This window comes from Symphalangus syndactylus, chromosome 3 (assembly GCF_028878055.3).
Source record: "Symphalangus syndactylus isolate Jambi chromosome 3, NHGRI_mSymSyn1-v2.1_pri, whole genome shotgun sequence".
In the NCBI taxonomy this organism is placed as follows: domain Eukaryota; kingdom Metazoa; phylum Chordata; class Mammalia; order Primates; family Hylobatidae; genus Symphalangus; species Symphalangus syndactylus.
This window is the reverse complement of record NC_072425.2, coordinates 128838679-128855784: the sequence shown is the minus strand read 5'-3', so window position 1 is coordinate 128855784 and position 17106 is coordinate 128838679. Positions and strand designations below refer to the sequence as shown.

The 17106-nt window shown below is 40.5% G+C and overlaps 1 pseudogene; it reads left to right on the top strand.

Annotated features, from left to right (window-relative positions):
• The first annotated feature begins 14433 nt into the window (after positions 1-14433).
• LOC134736036 (putative ribosomal protein eL43-like) lies at positions 14434-16224 on the top strand (annotated as a pseudogene).
• The last annotated feature ends 882 nt before the right edge of the window (positions 16225-17106 follow it).

The window sequence follows — 17106 nt, the reverse complement described above, 5'->3', positions numbered from 1 at the left end:
TAATGGGTCAATGAACTGCTGAATTAGCCAACTCTAGAGTTTTCCTACTTCAGGCTGTCTGATTACGTCTTGTTTTTGTTAATAATCTGTTTTGACGTGGGTTTTCTGTTACTAGTAGGCAAAAATACCTGACATTATCAAGGCTGAATTAGATAGTGTAAAATAACTGAATGCCTGGAAGCCATGCGTCAATTTTAATCATTTTAGTCAATTACCAGTGTATTTCCCAAGCAATTATGGACTTGGTTTTAAATAAATCACAACTTTGACTATTATATAATGATATTTGTTTGAAAAACGTGCAGGGTCACTTTTTTTGTTTATTGTTACCATAGGTGCCTAAGTTAGACTGGTTCTTTATTGTTATTCTTTTCTAGATCACACCCTTTGCTGTGGCTATTCACAGCTACGATATTAGTATAGGACTATTCTAGTACTGCATATTTCAGAGGCTTTTCTTTTAGCTTTATAGCTAACTCATCCACAATTCTACTTTATTCCCTATATCTGAATTATACTGGAAGTTTACTGAGACAATTCTAATTAGTATTTGCTTTGTCTTTTAATATTAGCTAACATTTATTGAGCACTGTATTAGTCCATTCTCACATTGCTATAAAGAACTGGCTGAGACTGGGTAATTTATAAAGAAAAGAGGTTTCATCATTTCACAGTTCCACAGGAAGCACGGCTGAGGGGGCCTCAGGAAACTTACAATCATGGTGGGAAGGCAAAGGGGAAGCAGGCACATCTTACATGGCCGGAGCAGGAAGAAGAGAGAGCAAAGGGGGAAGTCCTACACACTTTTAAACAACCGGGTCTCATGAGAATTCAACTCACTATCATGAGAAAAGCTATGAAGTCCACTCCCATGATCCAGTCACCTCCCACCAGGTCCCTCTGCCAACATTGAGGATTACAATTTGGCATGAGACTTAGGTGGGGACACAGAGCCAAGCCATATCAAGCACTTACTATGTGGTAGACACTGTGCTAAGTGCTTTAACCTTTTTAAAGCAATCTTTTTTAAAGAATAATTCTGGGGAACGTGTGTATAATACATATATGTTATTTCAGTAAGATGTAATACTTAGAAAATGAGATGGTTATCTTTGCCTAATGCTTTTGGAATGATACATATTTTTATGCTTTGAAAAATTCTATGCTACTTTTTACTTCACATTTTTATTTTGAAGATCGCACTGGGTCCGATTACTGTCCTGAAGATTTATAATCATTGTTCATTCAATGATTATTTGAGTGCCTTCTATGTGCTAGCTACAAAAATAAGACATGTTTTCTGCCCTTAAGGAATTAAGAGTTGAGTGGAAGAGCAGGCAAGTAAAAAGATAATTCCGAGATACCTTTTTAAGATCCTAAGATGTCCATTCAAAATGTCTGCTATGGCGACCCTGAAGGGAAACATCTATTCTGGACACAGAAGGAATCCTGGAGACAGTTACCCTGGATGAATTTTGGTTAGTTGGTTTCTGTGTTGTTGGTGTTGTTTTTGTTGTCGTTGTTTGCAGTGGCATGATGTATTAGTCCGCTTTTATGCTTCTGATAAAGACATACCTGAGGCTGGGTAATTTATAAACAAAAAGAGGTTTAATGGACTCACAGTTCCACGTGTTTGGGGAGGCCTCACAATCATGGCAGAGGGCGAAAGGCACATCTTACATGGTGGCAGAGAAGAGAGAAATGAGAACCAAGCGAAAGGGGTTTCCCCTTATAAAACCATCAAATCTTGTGAGACTTACTCACTACCAGAAGAACCGTATGGGGGAAACTGCCCCCATGATTCAATTATCTCCCACCAGGTCCCTCCCACAACACGTGGGAATTACAGGAGCTACAATTCAAGATGAGATTTGGGTGGGGACACAGCCAAACAATATCATATGATTACAGCTCATAGCAGCTTCAACCTCCTGGGCTCAAGCCACCTTCCTGCCTCAGCTTCCCAAGTAGCTGGGACTACAGGCCTGAGCCACCACGCTGGGCTTTTTTTTTTTTTTTATAGACAAGGTCTCACTATGTTGCCCAGGCTGTTCTTCAACTCCTGGGCTCAAGGGAGCCTCCTGCGTTGGCCTCCCAAAGTGCTGGATTTACAGGTGTGAGCCACCACATCTGACCTCCTGACTGAATTTTTGTTAATTAAATTTTTTTTTTTGAGACAAAGTCTGACTTTGTCGCCCAGGCTGAAATGCAGTGACACGATCACAACTCACTGCAGCCTTGACCTTCCAGGCTTAAGTGCTTCTCTCACCTCAGCCTTCTGAGTAGCTGAGACTACAGGTGCATACCACCACACTCAGCTAATTTTTATAGTTTTTGTACAGGTGGGGTTTCGCCATGTTGCCCAGACTGGTCTTGAATTCCTGAGCTCAAGTGATATCCCTGCCTTGGCCCTTCAAAGGGCTGAGATTACAGGTATGAGCAACCACACTTGGCCTGCTGACTGAATTTTTAAAACAGCTTCTTTGAGACATCATTCACGTAATATACAATTCACCCAAACTACAATTTGATGGCTTTAGAATATTACAAAGCTGTACATCCATCACAATCAATTTTGGAACATTTCATTAGCCCAAGAAGATGCCTTACACTCCTTTGCCATTACCCTCCCATGCTTGCCCCTCTGCCCTAGGCAACCACTTCTCTATTTCCCTTCTTTATTGATTTGCCTATTTTGGACATTTCCTATAAATAGAATCATACAATATCTGGCCCTTTGTGACTAGCTTCTTTTGCTTAGCAGAATCAAGAGTCATCCATGTCATTGCATGTATCAGTACTTCATTCTTTTTGTTGCCAAATAATATTTCATTGCAGAGGCATACCACATTTTATTTATTCATTCATCAGTTGATGGACATTTGAGTTTCCACATTTTGGCTATTATGAATATTGCTGCTATGAACATGTATGCACAGGTTTTTATTTTATTTATTTATTTATTTTTTGAGATAGAGTCCCACTCTGTCACCCAGGCTCAAGTGCAGTGGTGCGATCTCAGCTCACTGCAACCTCTGCCTCCCAGGTTCAAGCAATTCTCCTGCCTCAGCCTCCTGAGTAGCTGGGATTACAGGTGCGCACCACCATGCCCAGCTAATTTTTGTATTTTTAGTAGAGACTGGGTTTCACCATGTTGGTCAGGGTGGTCTCGAACTCCTGACCTCAGATGATCTGCCCGCCTTGCGCTTCCAAAGTGTTGGGATTACAGGCATGAGCCACTGCACCCAGCCCCGGTTTTTATTTTTAAATACCTGTTTCCAGTTCTTTTGGGTATATGCCTAGGGGTATAATTTCTGGGTCACATAATAATTCTATGTTTAACTTTTTGAGGAGTGGCAACTATTTTCCACAGTGGCTGCACCATTTTACATTCCCAGTAGCAGTGTATGAATATTCCAATTTTCCATATTTTCACCAACACTTGTTATTATCTTTTTTATTTTAGCCATCCTTGTGGGTGTCTGACTGAATTCATAATGGTATACAGTACTTAGCAAGATACAGAAAGAAGGAAAATAAACATAGGAAGAGAGAACAGCATGGAGTGCCTGGATATTTAGGTTTAGTTGGAGCACTGGATGTATCAGAAAGTGTGTGAGAAATGAGGCAAGAGGGTTGGAAAGTGGCTCTGCTAAGGAGTTTGGAATGCATTTTGAAGACCGTAGAAGCCAATAAAGGAATTTAGCCAAGAGAGTGGCATGATCAACTTTGCATTTTAAACTCACTCTAGGAGAAACATAGCAATTGATAAGTAGGAAACAAAATGAGGAACAGAGACATCAACCAAAAGGGTGTTGCAGCAGACTAGGTGAGAAATAACGGAACACTGGAATACGACAAAGGCAATAAAGATGTGGAAAAGGAGGGCGTATCAAGAGATAATACAGAAACAGAATTTATAGGGCTTGTATCTATTTGGATAAGGAGGATGGGAATGAGGACGCCAAAATAATTCTCTGGTTTCTGGTTTTGACAATTGTGTGAACTTATTATACAATATATAGTTTTAAAAATAAGAATGCTTAAAAAGAGCTATGAAATTCACCAAGATACAGAATATACCAGGGGAAAATTTTTTTGAAATGAAAGATTATGAATGCAAACATACTTACCAATCAAAATTTAAATTCATTCTATTCCTTTGAATATCCTCAGCAAGACAAGGATGCCCATTGTCACTCCTGATATTTTACATAGCAGTAAAGGTTCTGACCAATGCCATAACTGAAGAAAAACAAAGAAGAGGTGTAAGAATTGGAAGGGTAGAGATGAAACTGTTATTATTTATAAATGATATAATAATCTGCTAAAACAACCCCAAAAGAATCAACAGACAGGCCAGGCATGGTGGCTCATGCCTGCAATCCCAGGACTTTGGGATGCTGAGGTGGGAGGATCACTTTAGCCCAGGAGTTTGAGATCAGCTGGACAACTTGGTGAAACTCCTTCTCTACTTAAAAAAAAAAAAAAAATTAGTCAGGCGTGGTGGTGCACACCTGTTGTTCCAGGTACTTGGGAGGCTGAGGTGGGAGAATCACCTGAGCCTGGGAGTTGGAGATTCAAGGCTGCAGTGAGCCAAGATCACATCACCACACTCCAGCCTGGAGAAACGGGAGTGAGACCCTGTCCTCCCCCACCCCCCAAAAAATCAGAATCAACAAACTATTAGAACTAACAAGAGAGTTCAGCAAACTTGCAGCACACAATCTCAGATTATGGAATACTGTGCTGGTTTTCTACTTCTGCATATCAAACTACCTGAAAATTTAGTGGCTTAAAACAACAATCATTTTACTAAAACTTACCAGGTGGTATTCAACTGGTAGATGGTCTCATCTATAGGTTTTAAGGTGACTTAACTCTCATTCCTGATGCCTTGGCACAGATGGTTGGAAAGATGTGCTCAGCTAGGCCTCTCTCCCTGTCTACATAGTGTCAGGATCTCTCTACAAGATTTCTCCAGCAGATAGTCAGATCTCTTATATGGTGGTTCAGGTCTCTAAGAAGGAGTGTTCCAAAAGACAGAAAGTGGGAGCTGCAAGTTTAAGTCTTGGGCTGGAAATTTACACAGCGTTTCTTTTGCCATAACTTTTTGACCAAAGCAGTTGCAAAGCCTTTCTACATTCCAAGGGAAGGGCACAGACCCCCTACCTCTTGGTGGAGGGAGAGTAAAAGGGTTTCCAGCCAACCTTAATCCTCCACAGGAGCTTACAGAGAGGAAGAACGTATATGAAATCTCTAAAATTCACAAGGAATAACAGCATTAATAGCAATAATATACAAGGAATTCCTAAGAACCAGCAAGAAAAGGACAGCTACTTCAATTTGCTTTAAAAAGGACAAAGACTATGCATAGGACATTTATACAAGTGGAAATCAAGAAGCCAACATGCATACCAAGGAATGCTGAAAATAACTAGTAGTCAATGGAATGCAAACCAAAGTAACAATAAGCTATCTCTTTACAACAGTGTTTCTCAATATTAGCATTACCAATATTTTGGGCCAGACAAGTCTTTGTTATGGGGGCTTGTCTGTGCCTTGTAGGATGTTTGGCAGCATCCCTGGCCTGTACCCACTAGCTGCCAATAGACATCCCCCTTGCGAAAATAAAAACTGTCTCTAGAAGTTGCCGGTTATCTCCTGGGGGATAAAATTATTCCAGGATGAGAACCATTGCTTTATACCCATCAGCATGGCAAAAAACAGAGAGCTGGTTAATGTTTTGTTTTGTTTTGTTTTTTTCTTGAGATGGAGTCTTGCTCTGTCCCCCAGGCTGGAGTGCAATGGCGCCGTCTTGGCTCACTGCAACCACGGCTTCCCATGTTCAAGCGATTCTCCTGCCTCAGCCTTCCAAGTAGCTGGGACTTCAGGCGCGTGCCACCACGTCCAGCTAATTTTTCTATTTTTAGTACAGATGGGGTTTCACCATGTTAGCCAGGCTGGTCTCTAACTCCTGACCTCAGGTGATCCACCCGCCTTGGCTTCCTGAAGTATTGGGATTACAGGCGTGAGGCACCACATTAATGTTAAGTGTTAGCAGAGATATGGCAACATAGGAAGCCTCAGGCCTTATTGATGGGTGTGTGAGTGGCACAGCCATTCTTGAGAGCAATAGTCAAATTAAATAAAGACATACCTCGGGACTCACTAATTCAGCATATTGGTAATTTACACAGGTCCATAAGGGAACATATATGAGGATATTCTCTGCAGCTTTGTCTGATAATGGGGAGTTAGAGGCAAATTAGAATGTTGTGGCAGAATATCCTGTCCAATAATAGCAGACATATTTTTCTCAGTGCACATGAAACCTTCTACAGGACAGACCACAAGTTAGGCCACAAAACAAGTTTTAACACATTTTAAAAGACCGAAATCATACAAAGTATCTTTTCTGACCACAATGAAATAAAATTAGAAATCAATAACAGAAAGAAAAATGGAAAATTCACAAATTAAACAATACACTCTTAAACAACTACTGGATTAAAGAAGAAATCACTGCCAGGTGTGGTGGCTCACACCTGTAATTCCAACACTTTGGGAGGCCAAGGTGGGTGGATCATGAGGTCAGGAGATCGAGACCACCCTGGCTAACATGGTGAAAGCCCATCTCTACTAAAAATACAAACAAATTAGCCGGGCATGGTGGCGGGTGCCTGTAGTCCCAGCTACTCAGGAGGCTGAGGCAGGAGAATGGCGTGAACCCAGGAGGCGGAGCCTGCAGTGAGCCGAGATCACGCCACTGCACTCCAGCCTGGGCGACAGTGCAAGATCCGTCTCAAAAAAAAAAAAAGAAGAAGAAGATGAAGAAGAAGAAGAAGAAGAAGAAGAAGAAGAAGAAGAAGAAGAAGAAGAAGAAGAAGAAGAAGAAGAAGAAGAAGAAGAAGAAGAAGAAATAATCACAAGGGAAATTAGAAAAAACCTTGAGACAAATGAAAAAGAGAACACAGCTGGGTGCCGTGGCTCACACCTGTAATCCCAACACTTTGGGAGGCTAAGACAGGTGGATCACTTGAGCTCAGGAGTCCTAGACCAGCCTAGGCAAAATGGTGAAACCTCGTCTCTACAAAAAATACAAAAAAATAGCCATGCATGGTGGTGCATACCTGAAGTCCCAGCTATTTAGAGAGCTAAGGTGAAAGGACCCCTTGTATCCAGGAGGCCAAGACAGCAGTGAGCCATGTTTGCACCTGTCTCCAAAAAAAGAAAAGGATAGAGAGAGAGAGAGAGACAGAGACCCTGTCTCAAAAAAAAGAAAAGAGAGGCTGGGTGCGATGACTTACGCCTGTAACCCCAGCACTTTGGGAGGCCAAGGCGGGTGGATTACTTGAGGTCAGGAGTCCCAGACCAGCCTGGTCAACATGGTGAAACCCTCTCTTTACTAAAAATACAAAAATTAGCTGGGCACGGTGGCAGGCGCCTGTAATCCCAACTACTCGGGAGACTGAGATGGGAGAATGACCTGGATCCTGGAGACAGAGGTTGTAGTGAGCCAAGATGACACCACTGCACTCCGGCCTGGGCGACAGAGTGAGACTCTGTCTCAAAAATAAGTAAATAAATAATAAAGAAAGGAAAAAGAGGACACAACATACCAAAACTTATGGGGTGCAGTAAAAGCAATACTAAACAGAAATTTATATCTGTAAACACATACAATAAGTCCTTACTTAACACTGTTGATAGGTTCTTGGAAACTGTGACTTTAATAACAATTTTACCATAGGCTGATGTAAACAAAACTATATTTCTGGTCATGAAAACATCGCTAAACAAAAACATACTTCTGGTCATGAACACATCATCAAACTTCTCAATAGAAATCAAAACACTTCTAATTTTTTTTAAAATTTTTGTGGGTACATAGTAGGTATATATATATTTATGGGGTACATGAGTTGTTTTGATACAGGCATACAATGCATAATAGTCACATAATGGATAATTGGGTATCCATCTCCTCAAACATTTATCCTTTGTATTACAAACAATCCAATTATTCTCTTTTTGTCATTTTAAAATGTACAGTTGGGCCAGGGTGGTGGCTCATGCCTGTAATTCCAGCAGTTTGGGAGGCCGAGGCCGGCAGATCACTTGAGGTCAGGAGTTTGTGACCAGCCTGGCCAACATGGCGAAACCGCACCTCTACTAAAAAGACAAGAATTAGCCAGGCGTGGTGGTGTGCGACTGTAGTCCCAGCTACTCGGGAGACCGAGGCAGAAGAATCACTTGAACCTGGGAGGCAGAGGCTGCAGTGAGCCAAGATTGTGCCACTGCACTCCAGCTTGGATGACAGAGTGAGACCCTGTCACACACACACACAAAAGTACAGTTAAATTATTATTGACTATAGTCACCCTGTTGTGCTATCATATCGTTTTATTCATTCTTTGTTTTTTTTTTTTTTGAGCCCCTTAACCATCCCTACCTTCCCCCAACCCACACTACCCTTCTTAGCCTCTGGTAACCATCCTTCTACTCTATTGCTATGAGTACAATTGTTTCAATTTTCAGATTCCACAAATAAGTAGGAACATGTGATGTTTCTCTTTCTGTGCCTGGTTTATTTCACTTAACATAATGACTTTCAGAGTTCCATCCATGTTGTTGCAAATGACAGTATCTCAATCTTTCTATGGCTGACTAGTACTCCATTGTGTGTAAGTACCATATTGTCTTTATCCATTCATCTGTTGACAGACATTTAGGTTGCTTCCAAATCTTGGCTATTGTGAACAGAGCTAACACAAACACGGGAGTGCAGATATCTCTTTCATATACTGATTTCCTTTCTTTGGGATATACACCCAGCAGTGGGATTGCTGGGTGTATATTTTTATGTATATATATATATATATATATACACCTATAAATATAAAAATATTTATAGGTGTATCTTTAGTTTTTTAGTTTTTTGAGGAACTATTTTTTAGTTTTTTGAGGAACCTCCAAACTCTATTTTTAGTTTTTTGAGGAACCTCCAAACTGTTATCTATAGTGGTTGTACTAATTTATATTCCCACCAACAGTGTACAAGGGTTCCCTTTTATCCACATCCTGCCAGCATTTGTTACTGCCTGTGTTTTGGACAAAAGCCATTTTAACTGGGGTGAGATATCTCATTGCAGTTTTGATCTGCACTTCTCTGATGATCGATGATGTTGAGCACCTTTTCATATGCTTGTTTTCCATTTGTGTCTTTTGAGAAATGTCTACTCAGTTTTTGCCCATTTTAAATCAGATTGTTAGATTTTTCTTATAGAGTTGTTTGAGCTCCTTATATATTCTGGTTATTAATCTCTTGTCAGATGAGTGGTTTGTAAATATGTTCTCCCATTCTGTGGATTGTCTCTTCACTTTGATTGTTTCCTTTGCTGTGCAAAGCCTTTTTTTTTTTTTTAACCTTGAGATGGAGTTTCACTCTTGTTGCCCAGGCTGCTGGAGTGCAATGGCACGATCTTGGTCACTGCAATCTCCACCTCCCGGGTTCAAGCAATTCTCCTGCCTCAGCCTCCTGAGTAGCTGGGATTACAGGCATGTGCCACCACACCCAGCTCATTTTGTATTTTTTCAGTAGAGACGGGGTTACTCCATGTTGGTCAGGCTGGTCTCAAACTCCTGACCTCAGGTGATCCACCCACCTTGGCCTCCCAAAGTGCTGGGATTACAGATGTGAGCCACCACGCCCAGCCTGTGCAGAAGATTTTTAACTTGTGATCCCATTTGTCCATTTTTGCTTTGGTTGCCTGTGTTTGTAGGGTACAGCTCAAGAAACTTTTACCTAGGCCAATGTCTAAGAGTTTCCCCAGTGGTTTCTTGTAGTAGTTTCATAGTTTGAGGTCTTAGCTTTAAGATTAAAATCGATTTTCATTTAATTTTTGTATATGGCAAGAGATAGGAATCTAGTTTCATTCTTATGCATATGGATATCCTGATTTCCCAGCACCATTTATTAAAGAGATTGTCTTTCCCCCAGTTTATGGTCTTGGCACCTTTGTCAAAAATGAGTTCACTGTAGGTGTGTGGATTTGTTTCTGGGTTCCTTACTCTGTTCCATTGGTCTATGTGTCTGTTTCTATGCCAGTATCATGTTGTTTTGGTTACTATAGCTCTTTAGTATAATTTGAAGTCAGGTAATATGATTCCTCCATACTTCTAATATTAAACATCAAGATAAATGTGAAGTACACATATATTTAAGAAAGATTACTGGCTAGGCACGGTGGCTCACACCTGTAATCCCAGCACTTTGGGAGGCCAAGGCAGGCGGATCACGAGGTCGGGAGTTTGAGACCAGTCTGGCCAACATGGTGAAACCCCATCTCTACTAAAAATACAAAAATTAGCCAGGCATGGTGGCAGGCACCTGTAATCCCAGCTACTCGGGAGGCTGAGGCAGAAGAATCCCTTGAAACCGGAAGGCGGAGTTTGCAGTGAGCTGAGATTGCGTCACTGCACTCCAGACTGGGCAAGAAAAGCGAAACTCCATCTCAAAAAAAAAAAAAAGAAAAGAAAAGAAATTATTAAAAACAAGGTAATTATTTACCCAATTTTTGGTAAATCAGTGAGTGACAGCATTTGTAGCAGTGGTGAGTTAAATCAAGGAATAAATGTTTGCAAAATGAAAATTATAAGGAGCGTCTCCTACCACCACGCAGTTCAAAGGCAAACAGTCACAAATCTGGAGGCTTCGCTGAATGCTTTCTATTATAGCATTGCTTATGTTGTGCATCAGTATGATTATTGTAGACTTTATGAATTTTTATTTTATAAACTTTGTATTCATTCAATTCATTCATTCATTCATTCACATTCATTCATTTATTCATTCATTTTTCCAACTGGCTTATTCCAGTTCAGGGTCATAGGTTGCTGAAGCCTATCCTGGAAGCTTAGGGCACAAAGAGGGAACTGACCCTGGATGGGAAGCCATCCCATCACGGGGTGTACTCACATGCACACCCCCACTCATTCAGACTGTGGGACCATTTAGAAATGCCAGTTCACCTAATGTGCACATCTTTGGGATGTAGGAGGAACCTGGAGTACCCAAAGAAAACTCACTTGGGGAGACTTGGGGAGAACATGCAAACTCCACACAGACACTGTCCCAGCAGGGAAGTAATTTGTTTTTCTCATCAACCTAATAATGATACAATGCTAAATAAAACAACATTATTTGAAGACCTACTGTACATTGAAAAAAAAAGAAAAACTGCAATTCAAAAAACTGATTTTACATCATAGGGAACTAGAAAAAGAAAAGCAAATCCAAACCAAAGCTAGAAGAAGAAAGAGAATAATAAAGGTTAGAGCATAGATAAATAAAAGAGAGAACAGAAAAATGAAGGAAATGAAACCAAAAGTTATTCCTTTGAAAAGATCAACAAAATTGACCAGCCTTACCTAGATTGACTAAGAAAAAAAGAGAGAAAAATCAAATTACTAAAATCAGAAAAAAGTGGGGACATTATTGCAGATGCAAACAGAAATAAAAAAGATTATATGAGAATACTGTGAACAATTATCTGCTAGCAAATTGGAAACATAGGTCAAACAGATAAATTCCTAGAAACACATGTTTTACCAAAACTGACTCGTGAAGAAATAGAAACTCTGAGTAGGTCTATAATTTGGAGTAAGGCGATTGAATTAGTAATCAAAATACCCCAAAATGAAAAGCCCTGGACCAGATGGCTTCACTGATGAGTTCTACCAAATATTTATATAAGAATTCACATCAGTCCTCCTCAAACTTTAAAAAAAAAAAAAACAAACAAAGAGGAGGAATACTTCCTAACTTATTCTGGGAGACCAGCATTACCCTGATACTGAAGCTAGACAAAGACATTACAAGAAAAGAAAACTACAGACCAATATACCACATAAATCTTCAACAAAATACTAGCAAACCAAATTCAGCGGATATTAAAAGGATTATAAATATATTCCTGAAATGCAAGTTTGAGTCAACGTATTAAAATCAATCAATACAGTACACCACATTGACAAAATAGAGGGAAAAAGTCCCACAGGATCATCTCAGTTAATGCAGAAAAAGCATTTGACAGAATTCAAAACCGTTATGCGATAAAAATACTCAACAAACTAGGAGTAGAAGGAAACTACCTCAACATAATAAAGACCATATATGAAAAACCCACAGCAAACACCAAACTCAATGATAAAAATTTAAAGTTTCGGCCAGGTGTGGGGGCTCACACCTGTAATCTCAGCACTTTGGGAGGCCGAGGCTGGAGGATCACTTGAGCCCAGGAGTTCGAGACCAGCCTGGGCAGTATGGCAAAACCTCATCTCTACAAAAACTACAAAAATTAGCAGGGCCTGGTGGCCTGCACCTGTAGTCCTACCTACTCGGGAGGCTGAGATGAGAGTATAGCTTGAGTCTGGGAAGCAGAGGTTGCAGTGAGCCAAGATCATGCCACTACACTCTAGCACTTGACCGTGTCTCAACAAATAAAAAACAAAACAAAAAACAAAAATCCCCCCAAAACTAAAAGTTTCAGTCTATTGCCGGTCCTTGGAAAAAAAATAAAAGGTTTTCCTTTAAGATCAGGATCAAGACAAGGATACCTACTTTTGCCACTTCTACTCAGTATATTATTAGATGTTCTGCTCAGAGCAATTAGGTAAGAAAAAGAAATAAAAGTATCCACACTGGAAAGGAAGAAGTAAAATTATCTGTTTGCAGATGACATGATCGTACATGCAGAAAACCCTAAAGATTACACACACACACACACACACACATACACACATACACCATTAGAACTAACATACAAATTCAGCAAAGTGGCAGTACACAAAACCAACAAACAAAAATAAATTCCATTTCTATACATTAACAATTAGTAACCTGAAATAAAGATTAAGACAACAATATTATTTACGATAACATCAAAAAGACTAAAATACTTAGGAATAAACCAAGAAGGTAAGACTTATACACTGAAAACTATAATGTATTGCTGAAAGAAATTAAGAAGACATAAATAAATGGAAAGACATCTGTGTTCATGAATTGGAAGACTTAATATCGTTAAGATATCAATATTAGCCATACTGATTACAGATTCAATGCAATCCCTATCAAAATTCCAATGACTGCAGAAAAAAAAATCTATCCTAAAATTCATGTGGAATCTCAAGGGACCCTGAAGAGCCGAAACAATCTTGAAAATGAACAAAGTGGGAAGACTTAGACTTTCTGATTTCAAAACTTATTACAAAACTACAGTAATCAAAATGATGTGATATTGGCAAAAAGGCAGAATGTAGATCAATGTAATAGAATACAGAGTCCAGAAATAAACCTTAGTGTATATGGGCATATGATTTCCAACAAGGGTGACATGACCATTTAATGGGGAAAGGGCAGTCTTTTCAACAAATGGTGCTGGGAAAGCTGAATATTCACTTGCAAAAGAATGAAGTTGGACCCATACCTTATATATACCTTAAACTATAGAGAAAAATTAATTCCAAAAGTATCAAAGACCTATTTTATTTATTTTTAATTAATTAATATTATTATTATTTTTTGAGACAGAGTTTTGCTCTTGTTGCCAAGGCTGGAGTGCATGGCGTGATCTCAGCTCACTGCAACCTCCACCTCCGAGGTTCAAGCAATTCTCCTGCCTCAGCCTCCCAAGTAGCTGGGATTACAGGCATGCACCACCATGCCCGGCTAATTTTGAATTTTTAGTAGAGATGGTTTTCACCACGTTGGCCAGGCTGATCTTGAAATCCTGACCTCAGGTGATCCACCTGCCTCGACCTCCCAAAGTGCTGGGATTACAGGCATGAGTCACCGCGCCCAGCCAAAGACCTATTTTGCAAGAACTAAAACTATAAAACTCTTAGAAGAAAATAGGGGGAAAGCTTTCTAACACTGTATTTGGCAATGGTTTCTTGGATATAACACCAGAAGCACAGGCACCACCAACAAAAAATAGATAAATTGGACTTATCAACATTAAAAACTCTTATGCATCAAGGGACAGTATCTAGAGAGTGAAACAACATCTTCCTCTCTGGGCTTCGACCTAGTTTGCAGTGACCTGGCCAAATGCACCAAGAAAGTTGGAATAAGACTGGATGCGGTGGCTCATGTCTGTAATCCCAGCACTTTGGGAGGCCGAGGTGGCTGGATCACTTGAGGTCAGGAGCTCGAGACCAGCCTGGCCAATATAGCAAAACCCCATCTCTAATCAAAACACAAAAATTAGCCGGGCATGGTGGCACAGGCCTGTAGTCCCAGCTACTGGGGAGGAGAGGCAGGAGAATAGCTTGAACCTGGGAGGCAGAGGTTGCAGGGAGCTGAGACTGTGCCACTGCACTCCAGCCTGGGTGACAGAGTAAGACTCAGTCTCGGAAAAAAAAAAAAAAAAAAAAAAGAAAGTCGGAATAGTCAGTAAATATAGGACTCACTATGGGGCCTCCCTCTGGAAAATGGTGAAGGAAATTGAAATCAGCCAGCACACCAAGTACACTTGCTCTTTCTGTGGCAAAACCAAGATGAAGAGATGAGCTGTGAAAATCAGGCACTGTGATTCCTGCATGAAAACAGTGGCTGGCAGTGCCTAGACCTACAATACCACTTCGGCTGTCATGGTAAAGTCTGCCATCAGAAGACTGAAGGAATTGAAAGACCAGTAGATGCTCCTCTACTCTTTGAGACATCACTGGCATATAATAAATGGGTTAATTTATGTTAAAAAAAATAGAGAGAGAGAGAGACAGATAGAGAGAGTGAATCTACACAATCAGAGAAAATATTTGCAAATCTTGTATCTATTAGAAATTAGTATCTGGAACATGTAAGGATATATAAAGAACTCCTACAACTCAACAACAAATAAAATCAACAACCCAATTCACAAATGGGCAAATAACTTGAAAAAACATTTCTCCAGAGAAGATACACAAATAGCCAAAAAGCACACAGAAAGATGCTCAAGGCCAAGCCTGTAATCCCAGCTCTTTGGGAGGCCTAGGCGGTTGGATCACCTGAGGTCAGGGGTTCAAGACCAGCCTACAAAAATTAGCGGGGTGCAGTGGCACGCGCCTGTAGTCCCAGCTACTTGGGAAGCTGAGGCAGGAGAATCACTTGAACCCAGGAGGCAAGAGGTTGCAGTGAGCCGAGATGGTGCCACTGTACTCCAGCCTGAGCGACAGAGGGCAATAGAGAGAGATTCCAGTTCAAAAAAAAAAACAAAAACAAAAAGGAAAAAGAGGCGTTTAATCATTAGCCATTAGGGAAAATATGAATCAAAACCATCATAGAATACCACTTTATATCTACTAATATGGCTATTATAAGACATAAACAAAAACAAAATAAGCGTTGATGAGAATATGGAGAAATTGAAACCCTTGTGTATTGCTGGTAGGAATATAAAATGGTACAGCCATTATGGAAAAGTTTGGCATTTTCAAACTGTTAAATTAGAATTATTGGCTAGGCATGATGGCTCACGCTTGTAATCCCAGCACTACGGGAGGCTGAGGCGGGCCGATCAATTGAAGTCATTGAGTCTGAGATCAGCTGGCCAACATGGCGAAACTTTGTCTCTACTAAAAGTACAAAATTCGGTGAGGCATGGTGGTGTGTGCCTGTAGTCCCAGCTACTTGGGTGGCTGAGGCAGAAGAACGCTTGAACCCATGAAACAGAGGTTGCAGTGAGCCAAGATCACACCACTGCACTCCAGCCTGGGTGACAGAGCAAGACTGTCTCAAAAAAAAAAAACAAAAAAAACCAAAAAAACGAAAACATATAGAATTATGGTATCATCCAGTAATTCCACTTCTGAATGTATACCTCAAAGAACTGAAAGCAGGGGCACAAACAGATACTTGTATACCAATGTTCATAACAGCATAATTCACAATAGCTAAAAGGTGAAAACAACCCGAGTGTCCATCAACAGATAATGGAGAAGCAAACTGTGGTATATATATGCATGGAATATTATTCAGTTTTTTTTTTTTTTTTGAGATGGAGTATCACTCTGTCACCAGGCTGGAGTGCAGTGGCGCAGTCTCGGCTCACTGCAACCACTTCCTCCCCGGTTCAAGCGATTCTCCTGCCTCAGCCTCCTGAGTACCTGGGATTACAGGTGCACACCACCATGCCCAGCTAATTTTTGTATTTTTTTAAGAGACGGAGTTTCATCATGTTGGCCAGGATGGTCTCAATCTCTTGACCTCACAATCCGCCCACCTTGGCCTTCCAAAGTGTTGGGATTACAGGTGTGAGCCACTGTGCCCAGCCTATTCAATCTTAAAGAAGAGGAGGCTGAGGTGGGAGGATCGCTTGAACCCAGGAATTTGACACCATCCTGGGAAACAAAATGAGACTCTGTCTCCACACAAATTTGTTTTAAAAAATTAGCTGAGCATGGTGGAATGCATCTGTAGTCCCAGATACTTGGGAGGCTGAGGTGCGAGGATCCCTGGAGCCTAGAAGTTTGAGGCTGCAGTGAGCTATGATCACACCACTGCATTCCAACCTGGGTGACAGAGACTGTCTCAAAACAAGAAGGAAGATACATGGTATAAGATAAATGAGCCTTGAAAATATTATGCTAAGTAAAATAAGCCAGACACAGAAGGACAAATATTACATATTCCACTTAAATGAGGTACCTAGAATAGACAAATTCATAGAGACAGAAAGTAGAATACAGGTTACCAAGAGCTGACAGAGTGGGGGTCGGGGAATGAGACATTATTGTTTTATAGGTACAGAGTTTTAGTTCGGGATGATGAGAAAGTTCTGGAAACTGATAGTGGTGATGGTTGCACAACATTGTGAATATTGCACAACACTGTGAAAATACTTAATGCCACTAAATTATACACTTAAAAATAGCTATAATGGGCCATACATGGTGGCTCATGCCTGCAATCCCAGCACTTTGGGAGACTGAGGCAGGTGGACTGCTTGAGGTCAGGAGTTTGAGTGCAGCCTGGGCAATATGGTGAAATCCTGTCTCTGAACAACAACAACAAAAAAGCTAAATGGTAAATTTTATGTTATGTGTATATATATATAT